The sequence below is a fragment of the Vombatus ursinus genome, unplaced genomic scaffold (assembly GCF_900497805.2).
Source record: "Vombatus ursinus unplaced genomic scaffold, bare-nosed wombat genome assembly UNPS02014798.1, whole genome shotgun sequence".
In the NCBI taxonomy this organism is placed as follows: domain Eukaryota; kingdom Metazoa; phylum Chordata; class Mammalia; order Diprotodontia; family Vombatidae; genus Vombatus; species Vombatus ursinus.
This window is the reverse complement of record NW_020954576.1, coordinates 16,425,290-16,442,760: the sequence shown is the minus strand read 5'-3', so window position 1 is coordinate 16,442,760 and position 17,471 is coordinate 16,425,290. Positions and strand designations below refer to the sequence as shown.

At 37.4% G+C, this 17,471-nt stretch overlaps 1 non-coding gene across 1 annotated transcript; it reads left to right on the top strand.

The window, feature by feature from the left end:
* Positions 1 to 1,667: 1,667 nt before the first annotated feature.
* On the top strand, positions 1,668 to 1,772 carry LOC114050257. Its single transcript, XR_003569964.1, has one exon. It is a non-coding gene; the product is annotated as a U6 spliceosomal RNA (small nuclear RNA).
* The last annotated feature ends 15,699 nt before the right edge of the window (positions 1,773 to 17,471 follow it).

The window sequence follows — 17,471 nt, the reverse complement described above, 5'->3', positions numbered from 1 at the left end:
GAGGGCTGAGAAGGCCAGAGTATTGTAGGAATATCATATTTAAGGTGCAGGAAGAGAAAAGGCAGCCAGTGAAGAGACGAGGAATAAGAGCCAAAGAAGAAAACAGAGAAGTAGTCAAGTTATTTTTGTAGGGATGAAAGAAATAAATGTTTCAACTTTGGAAAAATTCAAAATTGAGGGGCCTGAAACCAAGCATGAAAAGTACGAGCCTGTCATTATTTTTGATTCTAGTGAAATAAGATCTGTTTACATGTTGTTACTAAAGCATTTCTTCATTGTTGTTTTTTTTTTTAAATTTAGCCCTTCATTTGTCCTAGAAATAAGGACATGAAACATTTTAAGGAAAGTATCAATATTGACTGCATATCACAAGTTTGCACCAAGTTAGAAGGGGAAAAAGTTCCCTTTTATTATAGTTCTCTGGAGAATAGTGGCTCTAATTAAGTGGGAGGGTGATCATGGAAAAATGAAAAGTTTCAGGAACAAATAATTCTTTTTTTTTTTAATCTAAATATACAGAGGTTTGGTGAAACCAAAACATTACCACATTAATATTTTTTTCCTGAAACAGATTAGATGGATGGTCTGATTGGCTAGTCAGTTTATTTTTATAAGGCCAATTATATGTGATGCCTACTTCAAAGATTTGGAAAGGACACATTACTCCATTTTAATATAAACAGTATCTAATCCAAGGCAGAATTAAACTAGCGTAATTTCATTTGGAAATAACTAGTGAAATTTCCAGCCTGGGCTATTTGTTACATCCTACTCATTCACTGCAAGCCTGGCCAGTTCTAGAAAGGAGAATCTGAGACAGTCATTTTAGGGCGATAGAAAAAAGCTTTGTGATAATGTGGATAGAAGGTAGAAATGCATAAAACCATTTCTTTTGGTTAAAAAGTCTGGTTTTCAAAAAGTTTGGTAAACCCCTTCCTTCAATCCCCTCCCCACTCCACCATGGTCATACTTTTTTTGTACAGAAAGTTACTGAATTATGTCCTCATCTGTACAGTCTGAATACAGAGGATAACACAACTATCAAAACTAGTAAGTTTTTGTTCTCTGAGGAAAGGGATATTCCCTCCTCCGTGAAGGCTTCTTTGATCCCCCTCAGCAAGAATTAAGACCTCCCTCCTCAACTTTCTCATAGTTTTTTTCTCATATTTTTGTACTTATTTTCTCAGAAGCATGTACATGTATCTGTATACGGCTGTAGTAGAGCAATAACTAGTGTGAAGGAACTGGGGTTTTGCTACAGAGTACCAAAATTGAAAGGGCACTGACAGCATTTAATGGTTTTTCAGAAGTATTAGAATAATTTAGTTTAATAGACTCTAAGCAAGGATCAGTAATTAAAATAGGAAGCTATCAAATGGGTTGAATCCCTTGTCCCTCTCCTCTGCATGACTTGTTAGTGTCTCATATTTTTCCCAAACCAAATGGATTTGTCTTAAAAGTTGATTTGAGGCAATGACTTTCTCTTTCTTCAGTACATATTGTATAGTTTTCCCCAAGTATAAAAATTTCTAGTAATTGATCTGCATATTCTAATTTATAATTATTTGTGTATATACCTTATCTCCAATACAAAATTATAAGTACCTTGAGATAGGACCATGTCAGTTTTTCCATTATTTTTGTTTTCCTATTTCTGAGTGCCTTTTATATTCACTTCAGTAGCACATATACTAAAACTGAAACAGTACAGAGAAAATTAGCATGGCCCCTGCATAAGAATGCAGCAAATTTGTGAAGCATTTCATATTTCTTTTCTAGGGCATCTAGATGGCACAGTGTATAGACTGCCAGGCCTGGAGTCAAGAAGACCTGAGTTCAAATTTGAACTCAGACACTTACTAGCTGTATGACCCTAGGGAAGCTGCTTAACCCTATTTGCCTCAGTTTCCTCATCTATAAAAGAGCTGGAGAAGGCAATGGCAAACCACTCCAGTTTCTTTGCCAAGAAAACCCTAAAAGAGTTATGAAGAATCAGACATGACTGAAACAACTGAATAACAACAGTACCTTTTACCTAAAACAATACCAAGGCCATGTATTTTGTGTGGGGAGGGGAATGGGGGGGGGGAAGGAACTTCCTCCAACAAGAAAAATGGGAACCCATCTATCTTTTATACTCTTGGAGAGTTGTTAGTGTTGTTCATGGATATTCAATGACTTGGCCTTGGTCACATAGGTAGTATGAGACTGAGTTGAGATTTTAATTCAAAATTCCTGACTTCAAGTTCAGCAATCTTTCCACTACACAATATTGTCTCACACTTTGTATATAGTAAAAACACAATACTTGCTGAATTGAATCAACTGCTCCTGAACCTGTACAAACTATAGAGGCCTTTATTACACTATCTTGTACCATTCCAACTTTCCATCTAACAGATGGAGAGTGGTGGTCATGAATAGGACTTAGTAAGGATTTGGGAGGTTATCTACTCTGTTCTGCTGCTTTTAGGGAGGCATTTATTTGCAACACCCCCAAAATAGTGTATTCTCTTCTATTCTGCAGAAGTAACCTCTTGTGTGGTGAAATTGAGTGACTTCTAAACTGGGTAGTCCAGATAAATAGATCTTCTTTCTAATGGAAATGAAATGTGTGACCTTGGAGAAATCATTTCACCTCTTTGGAGAAAAATTTCTGGGGTTTTAACCTCTTCAGCTGTAAAATTAAGTTTGGACCTGATGTTTCTTTAGGGCAGGGACTATTTTCATTTGTTTATTGTTCTCTGTATCCCCAATGTTTAGCATAGGGCCTTGGATGCTGTATTTTGTTGTTGTTGTTTTTGTACAAGACATCTCTTTTCATCAGAGTATGGAACCCACAGTATGGAAATTTCCAATAACAATGATTAGCAGCTAGTCTGGGGGATGTTGAGAGAGTACTGACAGCATTTAATAATTCTTCAGAAGCATAGAAAAAGCTGAGTTTATTATTTACTTAACAAGAATCATAAGTTAAACTAGGAAGCAATCAATGTCTGGCTTCCTTTTCACCCTCCGCTCTATGTTTGGTGTAATACTCCATGGGACATTCACAGAATTATCTGAGGACACTGAGAGACTAACTGCATGTTTATGCAACCAGTGTATATCAATGGTAAGACTTGAACATAGATTTCACTCACTCTATAGCTAGTTCTCTATCAAATATCTCATCCTAGCTCTTTGCCTTGAACATAATACAACATTAATAATTGTTTTATTGATTTGAATTAGTGTTCCTTTCAATCTCAGTCCCTTCATATAGGAAGTCCACCCCCAATCCCTATGGTCATCTGACCTTTTTTTCATTGCCATTGCTTTCTCTAGGTCCCACAATCACAACAAACACAACTCCCCAAAACCAATATTTGTCAGTATTTAATCTGATCCATCCTTGAAAGAACATAGTATGCTGCAGAAAGACCCTATCAGGAAAGTCAGAACAGCCACACATGACCACAGTATTATAGGACACTCAGACCAAAAGCAAGAATATACAGAAATTGTAAGGAATTAGTTCTTCATTACTCTGTACACTTGGAGTCCCCAGTCCATAGATGGATGAAAGTAAGAAGAGCTGTTTTGAAAGTCTAGGACTCAACAGAAGCCCAATAGCTACATTGCAAAGAAATCAATGGCATTCAGTCTATGCATTTGAAATTGGTGAACAGCCTTCTCTGGACCTAAGATGACAGGGATGTTTTTGTATGCTTTTTTTTTAAACAGGGCTCATAAGTCTTGTTGTAGACCAAATGCCTCTTACAAAACAACATTTTGATGAGTTAAGTGTAAATGAATCAGAAACATACGGATTAAATTTCCCTTAATGCACATGGATTTAGAAATTAAGGGAAAAATGCTTGGCAAAACTTATTTTGGCTTTTGCCAAACCCAAAGCATTGGAAAAATAGTTGGAGATGTTCAATGAACCAACCCAGGAAAACGTGGCCGGCTTCCCCTATCCCTAATTATGAAATCTTCATTTGTTCTCATATGAAGTATCAGGAGAGTCCATGGAAAATGAGAGACATTTCTATTGGAGGCGACGCCTGGTTCTAAACAAGACTTTGTGAGAAAATCCCTGTGTTTACACATAAGCATGCCAAACATTTGCATTTATTTTGCATAATTAATTGTGTAATCTTCAGAAGAAGTAGATTTCTTCCTTTAACCCTTGTGGAGGAAAGACAGTATCTTTCTCTCTGAGTGCCTGTCATAAATATATATTTAAAGGGCTTTCAATGGAAGATGTCTTTTCTTAATTTTTTCCATATGTTGTTCTTAGTAGGGATGATTTTTCTGACTGAGTGTCTCCTAAATCCTGCTGGGTAATGCTGCAGATGGTCACGGTTAACACAAGCATGTGACGAATCCCAGATGTTAGAGCAATCAAAGTGATGTGCAGATCTAAGGGAATACTCTAGGGAACAAATGAGGGATATCTTGTAGGGTCAGAAAACGTAATGAGGGTCAAACAAGAGGTGTGGGGGAGGATGGAGGAAGGGAACAAAAACTAGGAATCCATCAATATTTCAATTGTTGCAATTCATGTCTCCAAGAATGGAGTCAGGAAGGAAGTAATGCAAAGGGATGATATGTTTTACTCACACAGTCAATCACAGGAGTATATTTTCCAGAAGGAAGGAGGTGATATTCCCACTGTATTGTACATTAATCTGATTAAATATGGTGCATGAGAGTCAGTTCTGAATGCCACACTTCAAGGGGGATATTGACAAATTTAAGCCAGTTCTCATTATCATCAGAGGTTAGGAAATGATGTCTTATGAGGAATGATTGACATAAGGATACGTAGTTTGCAAAAAAGAAGACTTAGAAGAACATGGATGTTGTCTTCAGATACATGGCTGATAAATGGAAAAGCACATAGACTTGTACTGGATATGGTTCCAGAAGGGATAACTGAAACCAATCAGTGGAAGTAGCAAAGAGGCATATTTCAACTCAACATAAAGAGAATTTCCTGACATTAGAGCTATCTAAAAATCAAGGACCTCCTTGAGAAGTGATGAGTTTTCTATCATTTCAATTGTTCAAGGTAAAAGTGAATGAGCGCTTGTCAGAGATATTTAGAAGGGATTCATGGTTCAGATATCAGTTAATGACCTCTGAAGTTCTGTCCAGCTTCCAAAGTCATCTTTTTTTCTGCATTCAGCCTGGCATGTTTGTTACCTCCAAATGTTAAAAGACTAGGCATCATCATTTCTTATCTTAGTTAATATACAATCTGGAATAGCTTGATTTTATAGAATAAGAGAAATAAAATAGTCAACATTACAAATTTCCTGGCCTAAAGAGTCAGCTATACCAAACCTTTGCTAACTTAGGAAACAAGGCTACAATCAGCTGTGTCTATACCATGCCAAAATATCCAGCTGAAAAGTGAATTCAGTCTTTTTTCCTCCAGAAATCTCAGGGTTAGAGATAGAAGGGATGCCAAAGGTCATTGAGTTTAACCTGGAGCAAACCAACAGTAGTGTTCTCTACGATGTACCAAGAAAGTGTTCTTCCAACATGAAGGCCTCTATTGAGGAGAAATGCACTACGCCTGAAGGCGATCCATTCTACATTAGGTCCCCTGCAATTGTTAAGAAGTTTCATCCTTGCATTAAGTGAAAATCTCAAAAAGGTTAATTAAGCCCCATCATTTGACAGATGAGGAAATGAAAATCTAGCATAGTGAAGCAACTTGCTCTTGATCACACAAGTAATTAGTCTGGACTAGTTAAAAAAAAAACTAGTCAGGACTAGAATCAAAGTCTTTTGACCCACAGTTCAGCACTCTACATTACATGCCATTGTTTTGTTTGGTATGAAGAGGTTAACTGAGTCAGTTTTGCTTTTGTTTTGCCCATTTTTTTAGCCTCAATAAAAAGGCAAGGGGCTAACTAACATGAGAAATAGTGACTCTCAAGGAACCACTGGTGAAACTGGCAATAGTAAAGTTCTTACCTTGTTCTCTCTGCTTGGAGAAAACATGCTGAAATGCCCAAAAAAGCTATTCTTAATTAACTAGGCTGTGCTTCTTTTGTTGTTATTACGTTTCCCCCCAATGCCTTGGCATTATAATGCTTTCAAAAAAATAATACAACAAAACTAGAATCCTGCGGTTACTTGCTGATTAATGCAATACTGTTTCCTATCCAACCAATCTTTCTCTCTGCTACCAGCCAACCCACTGGTTCACATTCATCACCACTTTTTCACCTACTGACTCTATATCTTTCACTTCATTGACCTTTTCTCTTTCTTACCCAGTCTATGAGCCCCTAACCCCAAAACATCTTTTCTCTATTTTTTGTGTTTTATCTTTCGCTTATGTTTTGTGTGCTCAATTAAAAATGTTAGTGTGTGTTAGAAAGCATGTGTGCGCAGGTGCCAGTCAGTAAGCATTTATTAAGTACCTTCTATGTGCCAGGCATTGTGCTAAGTACTAAGGATGCAAACAAAAAATGTTTTTAAAGATCTCATTCTTAAAATCAAGATTTAAGATTAAGGCTATAATCTCGTAGGCTAAGGAGGGAGGAAAACATGCAAACAATTACAATAAAATATGAACAGGATAAATTGGAGATAATAAATAGAGGGAAGACACTGGAATTAAGAAGTATCAGGAAAGACTTCTTATGGAAGATGGGGTTTCAGCTGGGACTTAAGAGAAGCCAGAGGGGCAAGAAAGCAGTGATGAGAAGGGAGAATATTCCTGGAATGGAGAACAGCTGGTTAAAATTGCCAGAGTCTGGAGATCAATTGTCTCATACAAAGAACAATAAGAAAGCCAGTGTTAATGGACTAAAGGATATGTGGAGGCAGAGGAGAGAAAGGTATAAGGAAACTGAAAAGGGAGGGGGCTTTAGGTTTTGAATGTCAAACAGAGAATTTTTTATGGAGGTGATAGGGAGCCCCTATAGTTCACTGAATAGAGGAGTGACATAGTTAGATTTATGCTTTAAGATGACTAATTTGACAGCTGAATAAAGAATGGACTGAAGTGGGGAGAGAGCTGAGGCAGATAGACCAACCAGCATGCTATAGGCAATAGTATAGACATGACATAATGAGGGCCTACGCCAGAGTGATAACAATGTCAGAGGAGAGAAGGGAGTGCATATAAGAGCATATGGTCTTGTGTCTGTCTGTGTGCTCATCCTGTTTTTTTTTTTTCCATTATGTCCCCCAATATCTTAGAATAAAGTTGTAACATTAATTCATTCATCTATTCATCTAATTTATCCATTTTGTTAGCATGCAATTGAGCAAAATGATTTCTGGTAACTTCATTTAATTGAACTTACTTTATTGTAAATTCTCTTTTTTGATTTTTAATACTGGCAATTAGTTTTTTTCCTCTTTTAAAAACCAGATTAGGCAATTTTTGTCCATTTTATATTTTGTAACAAAAAGGTATGTTTTATTTATTAGTTTAATGGTGACTTGTTTTTAATTCTAAAAATCTCTTTTTTCATTTCCCAAAGTTTTATTTTGGTGTTCAAATGGATTTTTATGTCTTTTGGTTTTAGGTGTGTATTTATTTGTTTAGCTGCATAACAAATCCTTTATATATTATTTCTCTTTTTGTTAATGTAGGTGTTTGGTTTTATACATACATACATGTACATGTATATGTATGTGTGTGTGCATGTGCATACACATATATGTACATGTGTGTACATGTGTGTGTGTGTGTGTGTCCCCTAAAGGATTCTTCTGGCTGTATCTCAAAAGGTTTGGTTTGTTGTTTCAATGTTCTCGTTTTCTTTGATAAAAGTAGCTATTATTTTCAGGGCTTGTTCTTTTATCTACTAATTCTTTAGGATTGAATTATTTATTCTCCAAATATATTGTAATTCTTTCTTCAAGTGTATTTTTATTAACTATAATATTTATTGTGTTGTGGTGAGTAAGGATTATATTTAATATTTTTTACCATTCTGCATTTGTTTATGAGGATTTGATTCCTTAATACACGTCCAGTTTTTGTATAGATGCAATGTACAGCTTAGAATACATGTATACTTCTTTTTATTCACATTCAGTCATTTCCAGAGAGCCATAATATCTAATATTTGCAATGCTACATTCTTAATTTCTTTCTTTTTGTATCTTGTCTCTAGTTTTTGGGTACACCACTCTTTCCTGATTCTCTTTCTCCCTATATGACTGCTCCTTCTCAATCTCCTTTGCTGAATCCTTGTCCAGATTGCACCCTCTAACCATAGGTTTCACACAGAGTTATATAGTGGGCCCTCTTTTCTTCTCCCTCTATTTTACCTCACTTGGTGATTTCATCAGCTCCTGTGGATGTAATTACCATCTCTATGCTGGTAATTCTCAAATCTACCCCAAACTCTCTACTCTCCAATCTCACATCTTCAACTACCTTTCAGATATCTCAAACTGAATGTTTAGTAGACATCTTAAACACGTCCAAAATGGAACTCATTAGCTTTCCCCATAAACCCTCTCTTAAATTCCTACTTTCTTATTATTATAGAGGACAACACCATCTTCCTAGTCCCCAAGGTTTATAGCCTTAAAGCCATCCTTAACTCCTCACTATCTCTCACCCTTCATATCCAATCTATTGTCAAGGCCTATGCATTTCACCTTTTGTAACATACATCAGATACATCCCCTTCTCTTCTTAATTCTAGGGCAGGCACTCATTACCTCACACCTGGACTATGCTGGATCTGCCTGCCTCAAGTCTCTCTCCACTCCAATCCATCTTCCATTCATCCACCAAAGTAATTTTCCTGAAGCATAGTCTGATCATGTCACTTCCTTACTCCATAAATTCCAGTGTTTACCTATCACCTCGGGTATCAAATACATAACCCTTCACAACTTAGCCCCTCCTAATTTTTCAGGCTTCTTATACATTACTCCCTGTCACATACTCCTAAGTCCAATGATACTGGCCTCCTTGCTATTCCACATATAATAAACTCCATCTCTTGACTCTGATTCTTTCTCTGGTTATTCTCCATGCCTGGAATGCTCTCTCTCAACTTTGTCTACTAGCTTCCCTGACCTCCTTTAAGTTCCAACTAAAATATTACCTTTTACAGCAAGCCTTTCCTAAACCCTCTTAATTCATGTGCCTTCCCTGTGTTAATTCCTTTTTATCCTGTATATAGCTTGTTTGTGTGTGTATGTATATGTATATACACATAAACGCACATATAATATACACACGTATATATGTGTGTATATATACATGTGTGTGTGTGTGTTGTCTCTACCATTAGGTTGTCAGTTTCTTGAGTGCAGAGACCATCTTTTGTCCTTTTTTTTTATCCCCAGTGCTTAGCATGGTATCTGGGACATAATAGGCACTTAATAAATATATTGATTGATTTTTGTTAGATTGGTCTAAAAAAAGGAATACTCAGGTTCCTAGTTATTATAATTTTATAGACTATTTATCCTTATAAATCAATTAACACTTTCAAGTACAGTATCAGGCACTGTCATTTGGTGAATATGTCGCCAAATTAACATGAGCTCATTGTACTTGTATGCCTTTAAGCATAACGTAGTTTCTCTCCTTATCTCTTTTAACCATTTCTATTTTTACTGCTGCAGTCTGAAATTATGATTACTACCTTTGCTGTTTTGAATTCACTTGGAGTATAGTACATTGTTTCATACTTTTATTTTAACTTTATGTGGATCTTCATGTTTCAAATATTTTTTCTGGTAAACAACATATTGTTCAGTCCTGCTTTCTGAACCCTCTTCCATTTTATGGGTGGTCATCCCATTAACATTCACAGTAATGATAGCTAACTTTTCATTTCCCTCCATCTTATCCTCTTATACCAGGGATGGGGAACCTTTGGCCTGGAGGCCATATGTGGCCCTCTAGGTCAAATTTGTGAAACCTGGATTCAATCAAAGGACCACACTTGAAGACCTAGAGGGCTGCATGTGGCCTCCAGGCCAAAGGTTCCCCACCCTTGTTTTATACTTTTTCTTCTCCTTGTCTACACAATCTTCTTTATAAAGTAGTTAGGGAGAGAAAATTTGCTCAACACTAATAAGCTGTCTGCTTTTAATTTTTTGCCTTTCTTCATATTCTCAACACTTAACACCACACCTGGCATGTGGTAGGTGCTAAAAAGGGTACCTGACTGATTCTATTCTCTTCTCTTTGCCCTGACTCCAAGTATAGGCTTTCATCCTTTCCTTTCTTTTAATGTCTCCTTCATGCTCCAAAGTTGGAATTTGTTTGTTTATAACCAATCCTCCCCCATTTCTACCCTCTCCTTTCCTTTTATTTTGCCTGTTTCTGTTTTAAATTTTATATTTTCCTACACCAATCTATGTTTGTTTATGTGTATATGTGTTCTGGTTTAAATGAACATGAATTTCATATGATGCCCATTTCCCCTTCCTTTCTCCTCCTTATTTGTAAAGTTTTTATTCATGCACCATGGTTATATGAATTAGTAAGTTCTATCCACTTCCTCCCCTTCTCTTCTCAGCTTATTATTTACCACTCCCTTTTATTTCTTCATTCAATATAGCAACAATAGACCAAAACTGTCTATCTGTCTTACTTAACTTTCTTTTGGACTCATGAAAATATTAGGCTTCTAAAGGGACACTCAATTCTTCTTGCTCATTAGAATATAAATATTTTCTCATCATATAGTCCATTCCAATGGCTCTAATATATTTACATGACTAGCTTTCTCTTTACTTTTGTTTTTTTCATTTCACAGATTTTGTTCAGTCCTGATTTTTTTTTCATCAGGAATGCTTGGAAGTCTTCTATTTCATTAAAGATCAATTTTTTTCCCTGTATGATTATACTTAGTAAGCAAGTTACCTTTGATTGCAAGTGTTAGCCCATTGCCGTTTGAAATATATGAATCTGAATTCTCCTATATTTCATAGTTAAAGCTACAAAGTCTTATATGATCCTGACTGTAGTTCTATGATAATAAACTCTGATTGTAGAAATTTTTTTCTTTAGTCTAGAAGTTCTATATGAATTATGGTAATATTTGTAAAGCACATAACACAGTGCCTGACACATAAATGCTTAATAAATGCTTACTTCCCACACTCACTTTGGTTAGGATATTCCTGGGAGATTTCATTTTAAGATACTTTCTTTTTCAAGAAATGACCAAGGGATTCCTTCTATTTCCACTGTGCCTTCTGGTTTGCAAAGTTTTCATTCATGTTGTTTTTGGAATATGGTATCTAGGATATTGTTGAAGTTGTTATTTGATAATCTGATTATCTTTACTTGATCTAGTTTCTAGGTAAGTTACTTTTATAAGAGATATCTGCAATTTTCTTCTATTTTCAACATTTTATTTTGTTTTAACATTGCCTGTTTTCTTGTGGCATCATTTAATTATGTGCAGTCTTGTGGCCCACCCATCCATATACCTGAACCTTTGTATCTGCTTAAGACTTAATCTCTCATAGGATTGTGTCCTGAACATTCCTGGATCCATACAATTCCATAATCCTCAATGGTTTATGTTTATTTGTAATTTTAGCTTTATTTTCTGAATTAGGACTTTTTTAGTTTTGGTCAGGGCTATGTTATGATGGCTTCTAAAAACTTGAATACAATTGCAAATCTCTACTGGATCTCAATGTATTGTCTAATATCCTAGAACTGGTCTTCTCTTCTGCTGATATCTGTTCTACATAAAATAAAAGACCACTAAACTGAATATCAATTAAAAAATAAAGAGTGACACTAGAGTGACTAGGTTTATCCAGTGTAGATTGGACACCCAAAAGTTTACAGGATAAAGGGAGGAATGCTCAGGCAAAGGAGCTCAGATGAGGCAAAGCACAGCAGTAGGAATCTTTGTGTTTACTAAGGGGTATTTACTGAGAAGGTATAGCAGAAATCAAAGTCCAAAAACAACCACCATTACTCCCTCTAAACTGAGGTATACTCTCTCCTCTAACCATTCACTTGGTCCCTAGGCAGCTAGGTGGTACAGTGGACAGAGCACTCGTCCTAGAGTCAGGAAGAGATGAGTTCAAATCCAGCCTCAGATAATCACTATCTGTGTGACAATGAGCAAGTAACTTAACCTCTATTTGCCTCAATTTCCCCAACTGTTAAATGACGATGATAATAGTACCTACCTCCTGTGCCGGCCGCGCCATGCACTCTCCTCCTATAAGGAGTAGGCTGCCAGAGTCATACTTACCAGTCTTCGGTATTCAACTGGATAAACACAGAGACGAGCCTACCAGGAGGTGCCAACACCACAGCTTTATTCAGAGGCCATCACAGCAAGGCCAAGCAGGAAGGCCAGAGCAACAGAGCAGGAGCAAAGAGAGCGTGATCCGACCACGATCGTTCCTTAAATACCTACTTACCTACTTAGCCCCTCCTCCTCAGCCTGCCTACTAGTCAATGATTGTAGGGTCAGATACCAGAAGGGGATGTCTGAGTTTAGCGCACCAAGGGAGAGGAAGTGACGCAGGAGGCTAGGACCGGATACAGGAAGGAGACGTCTGGGATTAGTGCATAGACGAAGAGTACGTGACTTAGGAAGTCAGGCCCAGATACCGGGAGGAGGCGTCTGGGGTCAGTGCTACACAAAGGGAAGGTATGTGACCCAGGAAGTCAGGAAGGACATAGGAAGGAGGCGTCTGGGGTTGACGTTGCATATAGGGAGGGGACTAAGCAAAGGGAACTCGTCCTCTGCTGTCCCACTCCCACATGGCACAGCCCCCTGCCTCAGGAGCACGTGCTCTGCTACTTCCTCATATCCTGATCCTTCCCCAGTTTATCTCACATAGCACTGCCCACTGCCTCAGGGCTTCTCCGTATCCAGCCCATCCCAGTTCACCACAACTCCGCCTACCACAGCCCCTGCCTCGATTACTTCCAAATACCCAGATCTTACCCCAATCTTGCCACAACCCCCACTTGGCAGTAGCCAACATCAGACAGTCCCTTACAACCTCCCAGTTGTTATGAAGATTAAATGAGTGATATTTGTTTTTTTAACATATACTTCATTTATTTTAATATTGATTTTTAAAAAATTTTGTGTTCCAAATTTTCTTCCTCCTTCCAGCCCTTCCCCTAACCATTAGGAAGATAAACAATGTGATGTCGATTATATTTGTGAAGTCATGAAAAACATATTTCCATATTGGACATGTTTCCCTAAAAAAGTAGGAAAAATAAAGGGGGAAAAGTATGCTTTAATCTGCACTCAGAGTTCATCAGTTCTCTCTCTGTATGTCAACAGCATTTTTCATCATGAGTCCTTTGGAATTGTCTCACATCATTGTATTGATCAGAGTAGATAATTCTTTCACAATTGATCATCATGACAATATTGTTATTAATGTGTACAATGTTCTCCTTGTTCTTCTCACTTAACTTTGCATCAGTTCATACAAATCTTCCCATGCTTCATTATTTCTCATAGCACAATAGTATTCCCTCAAATAAGTGATATTTGTAATATGCTTAGCACCATGCCTGGCACATAATGTGTACTTAATAAATGTTAGGATAGGGTACTTAAATTTAAAGTAGTTGTTTCAAAACAAAATAAACTCCCCCCACGCAGAAAGGAGTGCTACTTCCTGGTCCAAAAAATCTCTATCAAGTTCACTTGCAGTGTATCATAGCCGATGGACAAGTTACTTCCCTTGATTTTAAGGCATGGTTTCTCAGCTGCCAGTTTGGTTCACTGTTGGGCAGGGGCAAGCAGATTACTTATCAGGTTGGCTTCTCCCTGGATTTGACTATTCCTGCTGCCATCTCTGGTAACTGAGGAGAATTTTGATAACTCTTCTGACCTTTTAAAGCTCACAAGTTATAACCTTATGTATTCTGTGTATAATATTCACTTACCTAAGATTGGGAAATAATAAATCCAGAGGGGAAAAATAAAAGAGGTAGAGTGCATTTATAATCCCATGACTATTGGGTAGGGAGACAAGCCAGATAGCAAGATATTGTTGCTTCCACTACTGCTGCCTCTCAGCCTACCTAGTGTACCACTAATTTCTTCCTTCTGACTTAGAAGGCACTAGGGAACATTCTTGATAAAGAAGGAGGAGGCTTTCCCACTCCGGTCCATCTTCCATTCATCTCTTGAACTGGTCTTCCAAAGAACAGGACTGACCCCATCATCTCTTTATTCAATAAATTCCAGTGATTCCCATTTACCTCTAGGTCCAAATATCAGATTTGTTTGATGTTTAAAGGCTTCCTATCTGATCTCATCCTACCTTTCCAGGCTTTTTACAGCATGCTTTCCTCCACATGTTTTGTGATCCAGTGACACTGTCCTCCTGGCCGCTCCTAGCCCACAATATTCCATCTCCCAGCTCTACTTTTTCACTTGCTATCTCCACACCTAGAAGTCTCTTCCTTCTCATGTCTGTCAACTGACTTCTATGACTTTCTTCAGATTCCAGTTAAAATCTCACCTTCTGCAAGAAGCCTTTCCTGAACCCCCTTAATGTTGATGCCTTCCTTTTAAGATTACTTCCAGTTTATTCTATCTGCATGTCATTTGTACATAGTTTAGCATATTTTCTCTCCCACTAGAGTGTAAGCCTTTTAAAAATCGGGATTTTTTTGCCTTTCTTTGTATTGCCAATGCTTTGTACAGTGCCTGACTTTACTCTCTTTTTCCTCTTTCTTTTAAGAAAAGTATCACTGTTTCTGGAAGAACGACAGTTTCTGATTACCAATTTATCCAATGTACATTTTCACTGACTTTAATGTTTAATTTGAACCCAAAGTTTGGATATTTGTAGCAAATTGCTATACAAAAGTGACTCCAACTTCATTCTTCTCTCTCAGAATTCCTCATCCATGCCAGATCCAGGAACATTATTTATTTACATTTTTTTTGTGCATGTGTCTCTAAAAAGTATAAGGAAATTTTCCCTTCCCTCCCAATAGAAATGTTCCCTACTTCTCCTCTTACCCCTCCCCACAACCCCAACCTTGAGGATCCTCAAATTTTGGTCCTTTTTGTTGCCTCCAACTAAGTCCCTTTTAATATTGTAAAAGGTCTCAAAGAAGTAAATCAAATGGGGATGTGGGGAAGGCACCACAAAGTCATTTTGGCAGTTGACAGAAACACGGACTCCTCTGGCTGCCAGTACCATCTTCAGCACATGCTGGTCATTGCTCCTTTGTGAGTACATATGGAGCTATTATTCCTCAGAGCTTGGAGAGGTTAAGGAATCAATCTTATTATTATTTAACACTTGTCATATACATATGCTATGATGAACATCTAAAAATAAGTCCTTTTCTCTCCTGGACATTTCAGTATTCTACTTTCAAATATATTAATAACTTAAATTAGCATAAAAATCTTATACCCCAAAGCACCCTGCATGTTGGAAAATCTCTTTGCCTGACTTTGAAATGCCAAGTCAAATTTGGTAACTATTTCATTAAATGGAGGAACCACATGGAATAAAAATAACAATAATAATACTTGCTTGGTAAGTTAGAAAAATGTTGAAATTAAAGAAAATTTCCCCCTTCTCTGAAGGAGGAGACTAAGTAAGTCCATGCAGGCCCCAATTATGGAGCAGAAAATGAACTGCAAACCGAAGACCCACTTTAGGAAGCTCCCCTAAAGTAAGACCTAGATCTTGATGGAGAGGGGAATGCCAGGACAGTCATCATTAACTTATAGACTAAACACTAAAAAAAGATTCTGGACTTTGTTCTCCAATTCACCACCCATATACAAAGAGACTAGATAGAAAAAATAGATGCAGTTTCTGAATTCCCCACCCCTCTTGTCCTGCCCACCCAATCTTTCTTTAGTTATCCTGGGTCATGCTCCCTTTCCAAATTGCCCATAACAAATCCATCAAGAGTAAGTAGTGCCATCAGTGACCAAATGAATTAGCTATTCTGAAAGAACTGTCTCTGATGCAGTCTGACTTTGTCACCTTGGGTAAATCACTTATTCACTTACCACTATGAAATATTGTAAGACATGGTTCTTAACATTTTTTGTGTCATAGACCCATTTGTTAGTCTGGTCCAACTTACGAATCTCTTTTCAGAATAATGCTTTCAAATGCATAAAAATAGATAGCTTTATAAGGAAAATGGATTATGATGAAATAGAATGGTCAAAATTATTTTAAAAAACAAGTTCACCAACCCAAGGTCAAGAACTCCTTCTTTAAGACTTTAAGTTGCAAAGAATTTTACATCCCAAAACACCCTGAGGCATAGATAAGTCATTGTATTGATAAAGACAGTTACCTAGGGTTTCTCAAAAAAATAATAATACTATCACATACCCGTGTTGGGAAAAATATAAACCTCTCTAGTCCATACTCCACTCCCCCGCTCTCCCAATCCATCATAGTAGGGCGCACCATGAGATTATCAGTAAAGCAACCTGATTCTCCAACCTCTGAATGGAGATAAAGGCCCATTCATTCATTTATATACATGCCATTAAGATTCCCATTCCATATTTGGGGAAAATTCTCTGAAATTCATGGTGTTGTGCATGAAGGGTATGTTGGTGGGTAGATGAAGAGAATGAAGAGGGATGGAAATTGAGTCTCTGCAATGTCAGCATTTGATCTCTTTGTTTCTGTTTAAGGGAATGCACTGTGTTCCATGTGACCAATTATTTGCAATTCTACAAATAGTCCTTCTACCAGAGATCTCTTGTTTTTTCTTCAAAAGACTGGAAATTACTTTTTATTAGACGAAGAGTTGAAGAAATGCCAAACTGTTCAAGTTTGTAACCAACAGATTCCATTTATTAGACCAATTAATTTCACAAATAAACATCAGTTCTGTAATTGTTGAGACATGGCAGCCGGGGTATCTGTTCTTCAGGTGTATATCCACTTTCTAACCCTAGTGTACACTGAAGAAACTTCTACCCACCACTGCCAACCTTCTTGTGGAGGCCAGTGTCTCCCAGGCAGGGAGGAAGGATATGAGCTTTCTGAACAAGACACGTTCCATTGTGACTACACAGCCACTGGACCCATGATGCCTAGTACAGTGCCTGGCAAATATTAAGCACTCAATTAATGCATCTGTCTATCTATCTATCTATCTATCTATCTATCTATCTGTCCATCCATTTGTCTATCTGACTAGCCATTTAACTATCTATCTGTTAAACTACATTATCAGATCCCTAAATAACTGACAGATATAATTGTTGAGATGCCACCAGTGATATTTGAAAGATTGTGGAAAATAAAAAAGGTACTACAAGATTAGAGAAGGACAAATGTTATCCCGAGTCAGAGAGAGAGAATAGAAGGAGGAGGAGGAGGAGGAGGAGGAGGAGGAAAAGGAGAAGAAGAAGAAGAAGAAGAGAAGGGAAGGGAAGAGGTTTTCAAACTATAGATCAATAGACTTTTCTTTGATCCTTGGGAAAACTCCACAACAGAACATTAGAGAGATGTTTGGTGAACACGCA